The 10,369-nt window shown below is 54.8% G+C and overlaps 1 long non-coding RNA gene across 1 annotated transcript in view; it reads left to right on the top strand.

The window, feature by feature from the left end:
• The first annotated feature begins 5,166 nt into the window (after nt 1–5,166).
• LOC309612798 overlaps nt 5,167–10,369 on the top strand; it is an 11,908-nt gene continuing 6,705 nt past the window's right edge. The window contains exon 1 of the long non-coding RNA XR_014235370.1: nt 5,167–9,793. This is a non-coding gene — a long non-coding RNA (uncharacterized lncRNA). The remainder of the gene's footprint in view (nt 9,794–10,369) is intronic.

Here is a 10,369-nt window from a genome sequence, read left to right as displayed (position 1 = left end):
AAGGCAATTTTAACTCTTACATTCTAATATTGTTCTGCTGGGCTTATTTCTGTCCAGATCTTCATCTCTCAAAGCTCCCCGGTCAGAATTCAGTTTGTTAGAATTTGGAACTTGACTTGTGCAATGTCTTTCATGGGCTTCATGACAAATAGATGCTATGGATCTTGTTATTCCTGTGAACAGGTGGGGAAACCGAGGTTGGCATAGCCCAGGCCGCAAAATATACGATGGCCCGGAGGAGAGAACCTGGGGCCCAGGGTAACCCAAATAAAGTCAGTGAACTAAGTCCCGGCCTTGGGCTCAGCCCTCTAACCTCTCCTGCTGCCTCCTCTCTCTGCATTTTCGTGATGCCATGTCCCTGGACCCAATCCCTCCTTCCGTCTGCTGGGCGCCAGCCACTTATCCTCCTGGTCTCTGTCTGCTGCAGGTTTGGGGCCCTCCTGGTGGGCCATGTTTCCCCACCCTCCGCACACACACCCCAAGGAGTCCAGGCAAGGATTCCTCCCCTTACCCGAGGGGCTAAGATAAAGTCATGAACCCCCAGGCTCCTTCCCACCCCACATCCTCTGCTAGGCACCGCCCCCCACTGCGTGGCCAGCCGGGATGCTGGGCTCAGAGAGGGAGAGCAGGGGCTTGTCTCAGGTGAGCTAACGGAGGGGCCCACCGCTTGCCCTGGGGATCAGTCCTGCCCACCCAGCGACAGGAGGCGGGGATGCCTCCTCACAGGACCCAACCACCCATGAGCTACTCCGCCTGAGTTTCCAGGTGCCCAAGGGGCCTTCCTCCTGCCCCTCCCCCAAAGGCTCGGTGTGCCTCCTGCAGCACCGTCCCTCCCTTCCCGTCCCTCACTTCTCAATCACACTGTGCGTCAGGCACCCACCCTGGGGGCACAGGGCCGCTCCTGGCCCGTTTCTGGCCCTGGGAGGGGCTCTCTCTGGGCCTTGTTTCCACGTCTAGAGGATCCCCGGGCCCCTCTCAGCTCAGTTTCTCTACCCTCAGTGCAGTAGTTTTTCATTAAGCTCGTCTTTCAAGGAGGAAAAAAGAATTAAGAATCTTTTTCCTGGCCTCCAGGCTGCTTACAATGACAGTTCATGAGGTACTGCGCTCTGAGCTGAAAAAGATCCATTTCGGAAGAGGTGAAGCCTGGAGGAGGAGGGGGGAAAGAGAAAAGAGGCAGTGACAGCCTCTAGTCTGGTCTCCCAGCTCCCTCTCTCCTCACCCCTCACGGGGTGACAGGAAGGCTCTTTAACAACACAATTGTGGTCCTGTTGTTCCTGCTTCATTTAAAATCCTTCCAGCCTTTCCCACCTTGCAGCACTTGGCGTGGTGAGCAAGGCCCCACGGGATCTAGCACATTCATTCAACAAATATTTATTCGGTGCCAAGTTCTGGGCTAGGGAGAGAAAGACAAGACAAGGGGCAGTACATAAACATACTGTTGCACCTGACGCAAGTGTCATAAGAACAGTGGGGTGGGAGGAGGCAGAGGCTCGGTGGTCAGGGAAGGCCCCTGGGAGGAGATGACAACTTGAGCTGAGACTTGCCTAACGAGGAGGAGTTGGCCCTGGAGGCCTCAGGAGGCCAGAGCAGCAGAGGGGTTGATGGAGAGGCCGTCAAGACACGACACAACAGGAGAAGCAGGGGCTGGATCGTGCAGGACGGCCTGACAGATGGGGAAACTGAGGCACAGGACCAGGTGATGCGCGCACAGCCCCGTGGCTAGTTGGCTGCTCCCTTCCTAACTGTCCCCACTCAAGGTACCCAACCCGCTCTTCAAATGGTTCTGAATCACCTGCATCAGGTCCTGTGTCCACCCTGGGGTTTCCCAGGGCAGGTCTGCATCAGCCACCTCAGAGGACCAGTGCCTGGTGTGTAGTCGATGCTCAGGAGTGTTTGTTGAATTGGATCTCGGCATCTCCAGGATGCCTGCAAAACAGCAGGGGCTCAGAGGGTGTACAGGCTGTACTGACACTGCCCTAGGCCACACAAAAGGCTCCCCAAGTGTAGCCCAACAGGCAGTCAGCCCAGCCGTGCAGCAGCTGCATCTGTACCCGCGGTCGGTCCTGGCCCTCACTGCTACCTGCTGATTAGAGCTGCCACCAAGATGCGGGGGCTTGTAGGTGCTGAGAGCATTGTGCGCCCCCAAAGAGCTCTGAACCCAGCTCCTCACCCCGATTTCACCTCTGATCTGTGTCCCTGCAAGCCCAGTACTTCACACCTCAAGGGCGGAAGCCGGCAGAGCTGCATTTCAGGATGTCTTCGGTGATTTGGGGGCTGTTACTTAACTGGCTCTCCTCTCTACCTTGTTGGTGCCTGGGGAAGAAAACTCCACCCCAAGAGCAGGTATCCAGCAACCACATACCAGGCACCTCCGAGGTTTGGGGCCTTCTAGAAAGCTAAGCTGGGGGAGGTGCGATGGGAGCGGCTCACAGGTTTATCAGCTCTCACAAAGGAACAGAAACCACCGCTCAGGATGTGGCAGGTGTGAAAGGAAGAGGAACTGCATGAGCTGCAGCCCGGCCAGCCCGGCTCGGCTCCTTCCCAAGGCCAACATTCTGCTTCTCCTGGTGCTACAGGGTTTCTGAAGTGGCCACACCACCTGGAAGAAGAACCCAGGTAGAGGGGGCAGTGCAGAGGAGTCCCAGCGGGACGAGCCCTGCCTCCTGTCCTCCCCCTGCTGAGACTGTCAAAACGTCCATCCAGCAAGAATGGGCGTCGGCTGTGGAGGGCACAGCCCCAGAATTCCAGGACTGCACCATCTAGGAGACAGACGTGGAAAGAAGCAAGTACAGTTCAGGTGCTCAGATGGAAGACCCCTCAGGACACTGTCGGTGGGCGGGGGGGACGAGGGTGGTGGTCGTCTCCATTCCAGAGCAGCAAGAGGGGTGCTGGGCGAGGTGTCACGCCTGCCACAACAACAGCTACCCCAGCAGCGAAGGCTGTCACCAACTGGCTCACCATGGGTGCCAAGAACACACACTTGGCTCCATGTACTCCTCCCACAGCCCCAGAATAGCCATTGCCCCCATTTCAGAGATGAGGAAACCGAGGCAAGGAGGGGTGAGCGACTTGCCCACGGGCCCCCAGGCAGTAAGGGTAGGTCTGGAAGGAGGAAGCTGGCACGTTGGTTCCAGAGATGTTCCCCCAAGGTAACAGCGACGGGGCGTCCGGGCACCAATGTGTTTAAACCTGCCAACTGGTTCCATCTTATTTCCAGCATCACCAGCCACCCTTGCTACTCCGCCTGCTCTGGGCTAGCAGGGTGGGGCCTCTTCCTTGGGTGTGACACAAAGACCAGGACCAGGGGGCAAGCCTGACTCAGCCTGCAGACAAGCCTGGGAGGAGGAGACCGTGACCCAGATGCTTCTCAGCAACTAGATTTCCTCTGCCCTCCACAGGCTGCCTGCTCCCCTCCGCCCCCACTGCCTGCAGTCAGTAGCCTGCAAATTGCCAAGTGTTGATGATTACAGGAGGCCCAATCTAATCAACACCTGAGAGGGAGGAAGCAGGGTGGGTGGGTGCGTGCGTGCGTGCGTGAGTGCGTGTCCCATCTCCCCGAGCCCTTAGGACAGAGGCAGAACGTGGGTCATGGGTCCAGTTCTTTGAGGCCTGGGCAGGCCAAGGTCGCCAACCCTTCCAGGTCAAGCTGGGGTTGGGGTCAGCAGCGCCTCTCCTTCCCTGAATTGAGTGAGCCTCGCAGGGAGAGCTGAAGACCCACAGGGAGGTAGGTGCCCTGCTGGCCACAGCCAGCCAAGGCTCTCAGGCCAGCCAGCATCCAGCCCCTTTCAAAACTCTGGGCCTTGGCAAGGTGGTTTCAGGAGGAAAACTCTGGCATGGAGCAGGGATCTCAAAAGCAGCTAGTTTCAACCTCTTCTGGTCCAGATGGGGTTAACAGAGGAGCAGAGAAAGGGCACAGTTTACCCAGGATTACAAGGCAGGTTAGACTCAAGTCCCTGGCTCCCCCATCCCCCCACTTCTCACCAATAAGAGGGACCCTTCCTCCCAATTCACTTTCTTCACAGGCTTTCTCTCCAAGAGGCCGGAAGTGAAGTGTAAGGAATGGCTTTGGGGCTGGGCAGACTGGTTTGAAGGCTCACTCCCCTACTTAATTGCTGTGTGACTTTGGGCAAGTGCATTTCCCTCTCTGAGCCTATTTCCTCATCTGTAAAATGGGGAAAATAATAGATGCTTCTTAACATTGTAGTAAGAATTCAGTGAAATAAGGTGTCCCTGGGATGGAAAGCTCCTCCTGGGCCCCTGACAGGCCTTCCTGATGCCCTGTAGGTGGTCAGACACTCGGCAGACTCCCTTCCTGTCTCTCTCTGTGATGGCAAATACACCCTAACTCAGAAACACACATTCTCTGCCAGCCTTTGAGACAGGCTTGAAAATCCTCCCTGAGGCTGGCCACAAGCACAGGGCTTCTCTCTGGATGGTTTCTCTGATGGGGCGGGGCGGGGTGGTGGCGGGGAGGATGGTAGAGAGATGGATGGAATTATCGGGGCAGAATTCCTCCTCACTGCTGCCCCGGTTTTCTGAGAGCTTGGCCCCCAGCCCCACCCCCCAAGAGCCTCCCGACTGCAGGGGCCGCTGGGTGGAGGGGTTCTTGGGGAGCAGCCTTCACCCCTTCACCCCTCCTACGGGTGGGCGCACATCTGCTGCAGGCAGCGAGGCGGGCAGTGGAGCTGAAAGCTGCTGACAGCAGGCCTCTGAGGAGGAGTGTGGAGGGGAGGAAATGGGGGGAAGGAAAAGGAAGAGGAGGAGGAGGAGAGAGACCGGGTGAGTCCTGCTCCCTCCCCACGGCCCACCCCGGACAAGCTAAGAAAAGCTCTGGGGGAGAAAAACCGCCAAAGATGCACAGTTGCCCTCCCCAGCCCACCGAGCTGGAGGCCCTTCCTTCCCTGGAGCCAGCTGCCCCCGGCAGATTAGCATTTGGCTCCGGAAAAGCAGGCCCCACACACCAACCCACGGGAGGCTGCCAGCTGAGTCAGACTCTCTACCTGTCAGGAAATCATTCATAAAATACGACACCTGCCCAGCGCCCGCCCTCACCCCAGCCACTGTCAGCCACCAGCTCCACAACCACAGTGCCTCCAGCCCACCCTCCCGCCCCCACCCCCCAGCCACTTTACACATTTCTCCTGGGATAGCTTGAAATAAGGCCAGCTCAGCCTCGGTAAATCAGTATTTATGGGTCGCCTGCCCTGGGGACGACAGCTGAGTCAAGAAGAGCAACAACTTCACTCAATTATCAACAAATGATGGTGACACAGATTCCAAAGCGTTTTCAGTGTCACGACCACGCCAGTAGTGGGCACTTCTTTATCTTCAGTTTATGTACAGACAGCTGAAGGCTCCCAGGACACCTCACTAGACATAGCTAGACAAGGACCATGTGGCCAATCCTCCCACAAAGGAAAACTGGGGGCCCCAGGGGGAGGTGACTTGCCCCAGGTCACATGGGAGTTCAAACTCAAAGCCCACATCTTCAAAATGCAGATGATATTCCATGTTCTTCTCACGTCCCATCACCCGATGCGGCCCTCCTGCTGAAGAACTGGATTCTTTATCACAGCCCCTTGTGCCTGGGCCCTGCTACCCTCGGCCCTCATCACACTCCCCCTTGCTCTCCTTCTACAACCACTCTGGCTTCCTTGTTTCTCAAACACACCAAGCATGCCTCAGGGCCTTTTCACATGCCACCCCTTCTCCCTTCCATTCATTACATGTCAGGCTCCCTATCATCCTGCAAGACTAAGTTCCTTGTCACCTCGGAGAGACCATGAGAACCACCCCCCACCAACATTATTTCCTATCCTTGCATGAAAATTGTTCCCATCCTAACCCATATTATAAGTTAGTCGTGTACTTCTTCACCTGTCTACTGCCTGTCTCCTCAGGGAGAGTAAGCCTGAGAGGTTGGTTTTACTCACCATGATGTCCCCAAGTCCTTGCACAATACTTGGTACAAAACAGACCCTTGGTAAATATTAGTTACACGAAGAACTGAATGATTTCTCGTTGTGTGCAATCAGAACCCCTCAGGCTGGCACTCGAGTCCCTTTATCCTCTGACCATACCACTAAGTTGAGCAGTTAAATGATCAGAATACGTCTTCCGAGTTTATCATTCTTATTCAGTGTTCATGACAGAGAGGCTCAGAAGAGCCCTGGAGGGTGAGGGTGGTCGCCAGGAGTCGGGAGCCCAGGTAAAGGGCCACTCGGCCCCACCCAGCCAGGTAGGCGCCCTGACAGCAGGACACTGTGGGTACTGTAGGATGGCGTTCTGTAAGACACTCTGAAACTGCTCTTATTTCTATTCTCTGTGCCCCCAAGAGTGGCAGAGAGTCATCAAACAATCGCTGCTTCACGAGAAGGGTTTCAAGCTGTACCTGGGTCACCCTTCTGATCAATCTCTAATCAGCACTGACCCACCAGGACTCAGACCTACTTTAGAAGCCAAGGCAAATATATCCAAGTGACAGGGTCAAGGGTTCTCAACATTATATGTACATTAGAATCACCTAGGAAACCTGTGAAAAAACACAGATGCCCTGACCACTCTGTCCCAGGCTGATTTCACAGGTCTGGGCTGGGGCAAGGCGAGTGCCCAGGGAGATTCTGATGCACAGTGAAGGCTGTCAGTGATTCCAACCCCGGCCAGACACTGCAACGATTTGAGCAGCTCTGGATCTGAGCAGCTCTCCCCTCTGCTGCAGAGATCCTGACACACGGGCTGGGGTTTTTCAAACATTCCCCATGTGCAGCCAGGGTTAAGAACCACTGCCCAGATGCTTGCTTTCTAGACTGTTCTAGCTGACCCAAGTCAGGGGACCTGGCTTTTCTTGTGGGTGGTGGATGTTAGGTGAACACTGATTGAGTGCTTGCTATGGGCTGCACTGGACACACCCCTGCCCTTAAAACTTCCACTCCCAGTTTTAGAACTGGGAGACAGCTGGGAGGGGGGCCAGGCTGGGAGGCAGGGCACAGATGCTCCTGTCCCTCTCCTGCCTAACCGCTGTCCATGACTCCCGTTAGGACCAAGTCCTAAGGCTCACCTGGGAGGATCTGGTCCCTGACTATCTTCCCGCCTCCTCTCCTGCTGTTCCCGTTCCCCAACACTCACCCAGGGGCGCCTTCATCTTAAACTACATCCAGTTCTTCCACAAGCGCCACGTGACTTCCCACCTCCCTGCAAAGGGAGCGCGGTTGCCCACAGCAGTGTCCTCAACCCCCACTCATCAGACTGCTTCACTCCTGCTGGGGCCTCACCCACGGGGCCGAAGGCTCCATCCGGGCTCTCAGGGCATGTACTGCCCACCTCCTCCAGTGGGCATCTATCACACTGCCCTGGAGTCGTTGCCCATCTCCCTGAGAGCAAGGCTGTGTGTCCCTAGCATCTAACACAGGCACCTAAGAGGCTGGGGGAGCAGAGGGTAAGCAAGGGCAAGTTGTGTTTTTGGCTTACCTTGGCTAGGTTCTAAAGACTTCTTAGAGAACGGACAGCCTCGGGCAGAGAGGAGACTATTCGGTACCAACCCAGGAACTAGAAAGTTGCCACAAGAATAGAAACCTAGGAATTGACAGGCTAGAAATCACCAAGAGATGCCTCATCACTTGGTTAAAATCCAGACTCTACCACATACCAGCTGTGGGCACTTGGGCAAGCTATTTAACTCTCTGAGCCTCAGTTTCCGCATCTGTACAATGGAGATAATTATAGTGCTAACTCAGGGCTGCTAAAAGCAGTAAAACAAGCCAAGGTATATAAAGCCCTTAATGCAGCAGTGCCTGGCAGAAGGAATCACTCAGTGAATGTTGGCAATTATCACCATTATTATTATTCATGGAACACCCATGCTGAAAACGCCTTTAGAGATCATCTAACTCCTGCATTTTATAGTCAGGGAAGAGGAAGGTCTCACTGGCTCTTCGACCCAGGCTCGCAAACCCAGAGCAGGACCAAGCCGATGGGGGTCTCCTCCTGGGCCACTGAGGAGAGCTGGGAGGGGCTGCTGGGGATCACTTGATGTGCTGGCAGGATTCCAGCCGGACTTTCTAATGACTTGGAGCCTGACAGTCCCAACACCTCGTCTCTGTTTCAGGCAAAATCACTGAGCATATTTTAGGATCAGCAAAAACCCACAATGCCTTTGGCTGAGCACTTTCCCTCTTCTTGTTGAAGCCCAGGGGTATTTTCTAGGAAATTGAGTCCATCTGTTTCTGATTCATTTGTACTTAACTCATCACCAGGCTGTTTTGTAAGAGCCCTTTGATGTGAAAGCAGCCTTATTCCATAAGCCTCTCTAAGCCTTTATTTAGTCAACAGTAGGTAAACGGGGCTCTCCAAAGAGGCCAGAGGCAGCTTCCTCATCTCGCTCAACACACAGGCCACGTGACAGGGAGGCGCGGCCCTGAGACCCCCCTCTTTGGGCCTGTTAGGGCAGAGCGACCACTCCCTGACGCCGGCCCGGCCCCCAGCACCTGGGGCGTCCTCCTGCTCTTCCACCGCTCACAGCCTGTCCGCGTCAGTTTACGACTTCCTGCGTGTTGCTGGAGCTGCTTGGTTTCAACTCCTCCAGGGTGAGCGGCCGGTCTCCCCCTTTACGGCGCCCCCACCACCCCAGCACCAGACCCTGTGCACAGTCACAGGGACCAGTACTTCCAAACCAAAAACCCACGGGAGAGGTCTAACACGTATAAGGGTCCCCAAAGGGACAAAGGGGCGGAATATTTGAAGGTGGGGCTTCCCGCAACGTAGCCGCAGCTCAGAGAACCGCTGATTGAACTGGAAGTCCCAGAGTACACAGGGAGAGTCTGTCTCCCCTTCCCTCTGCCACCCCGACCAAAGTACCCGTGAAGCCTCAAACCTGCCCTGCTTCATTCAGCAGGATGAAAAATCGAGGAACCTCCCAATCTAAGAAAACGTACGTACGAAACTCTTCACTGAGTTCAAGGCTGAGTCACAAAGTGCTCCTGAAGGGAAGCCAGGATGTTTTAGGGGATGTCCCTAACTTCGGGGTGGCTTTCAAGGCTCCACAACCCAATCCAGAGGCATCCCTGTTAGAGGCAGGATCTTGGAGGGGCCCAGCGGGCTGGCAATACCCCGTGTTTATTAAAGACGTAGTTAGCAGTCTCTCGAACGCAGGGGATGGTGTAGCCCAGCGGCTCTCAAATGCAAGCGGGCATCACAGTCACCCTCCGAGGGCTGGTCACCACGCAGAGCGCCGGGTCGCACCCTCAGAGTTCCTGACCCAGTAGGTCTAGAGCAGGGCCCAAGAACTTGCATTTCTAGTGAGTTTCCGGGTGATGCTCATGCTGTGGCATGAGTCCTGGGACTGCACTTTGAGAACCACTAGTCTAGCCACTCAGTTAGTCCCGGGGTGAGAATATCATGGGTGGAGGCGGCTACCTACTGCCGATGAATGTGTTTCGTTTCCCCTTTTCTCTGAATACCGGGCTTAGTACTAAGTTAGTGAGGGGGTGACAGTGCAGGCTCTGAAGCAGGCCCTGGGCTCCGTGCCCCACAGAGAGCACCTCATTCAATCCTCACAGTTACCCTGCGAGGTCGACACTATCTCCACTTTACAGATGAACTGGAGAGGAGAGGGGAAGCGACCCTCCTCAAGGCCACACACTACTTAGCCCAGGAGCTCGTGCACAGCAAGAGGTCAAAATGTTCTCACCGAGTGAGCACATCCGTGAACACAGATGGTTAAGAGGCGGATTTGAACCCAAATCTGACTCCAAAGCTCAGACTCATTCTACCACATTAGCAGGAAGTATCAAAGGAGGTAATGTAAGCTCTGGGAGGGAAAGGACTAAAGCTTTTCTCTATTTCCTTCCTCCCTCCCCGCCCCCCACTTCCCCTCTCTGACTTTCTTCCCTCTCTTTATGAAAGTAGTGATCTGACTAAAACTTTTCTGAACCTCCTGTCAGGGTTCAGGGTCTGACCTAGTGCAGCAGAAATGAAAAGCAGTGTTGAGGAGCTGGCCCCAGAGGGGCCACAGGGGAGAAGTGGGACCACCTGCCAGAGGAGTGAAGACAAGGCCCAGGTTATGGGCCCAGATCAGCCTCAGGGAGTCACCAGGGCCTCGTTAGGGACAAGGTATCTAGAAATAATTCAGGTAGTTGGGGTGGAGGAAGGTTAGTTGTTTTGGTTGAAAAAAAATATTTTTACCAAAAATAATCAATGTTCTTAGCAATCTGGGCGGGTAGGGAAGGAGTTCTCTTTGAATTTTTTAACTGTACACCTTTCATGTATTATCTCTATAAACAGAGCACACTAATGGATGCTTACATTGAAAAACTTAGAAACTACAGATAAACAAAAGAAAAAATTCAAAACCTGTAATTCCATGACCCGGCAA

The sequence above is a fragment of the Balaenoptera borealis genome, assembly GCF_965194805.1.
Source record: "Balaenoptera borealis genome assembly, chromosome: 16".
NCBI classification, from domain to species: domain Eukaryota; kingdom Metazoa; phylum Chordata; class Mammalia; order Artiodactyla; family Balaenopteridae; genus Balaenoptera; species Balaenoptera borealis.
Note: the sequence above shows the minus strand (reverse complement) of the source record. Positions and strands in the feature narration are given on the sequence as shown.